Source organism: Arachis duranensis, chromosome 9, assembly GCF_000817695.3.
Source record: "Arachis duranensis cultivar V14167 chromosome 9, aradu.V14167.gnm2.J7QH, whole genome shotgun sequence".
In the NCBI taxonomy this organism is placed as follows: domain Eukaryota; kingdom Viridiplantae; phylum Streptophyta; class Magnoliopsida; order Fabales; family Fabaceae; genus Arachis; species Arachis duranensis.
Genome location: NC_029780.3, coordinates 50,957,554 through 50,958,068, shown reverse-complemented (window position 1 = coordinate 50,958,068; position 515 = coordinate 50,957,554).

Below are 515 nucleotides of genomic sequence, written 5' to 3'. Positions count from 1 at the left end.
AACTTGCCCATGATGCAAGGAGATGAACACCCTTACACTAGAAGGGTCAACTTTGATCAAAGGTTGGACCAAGTCCTCATAGACATTTATGAAGAGGGCGCTAAATGGAAGAGAGATTCAAGAGGGAAGCTGGTTCAACTGAAAAGGCATGACCTCAAGCCCGTGGCTAGGGGATGGTTGGAGTTTATCCAACGCTCAATCATTCCCACTAGCAACCGGTCCAAAGTTACTATAGACCGGGCTATCATGATTCATAGCATCATGATTGGAGAGGAAGTAGAAGTTCATGAGGTTATATCCCAAGAACTTTATAAGGTGACAGACAAGTCCTCTACCTTGGCAAGGTTAGCCTTCCCTCATCTCATTTGTCACCTCTGTTATTTAGTCGGAATTGACATAGAGGGAGACACCCTCATTGATGAGGACAAGCCCATCACTAAGAAAAGGATGGAGCAAACAAGAGATCCCACTCATCATGAAATCCCTGAGATGCCTCAAGGGATGCACTTTCCTCC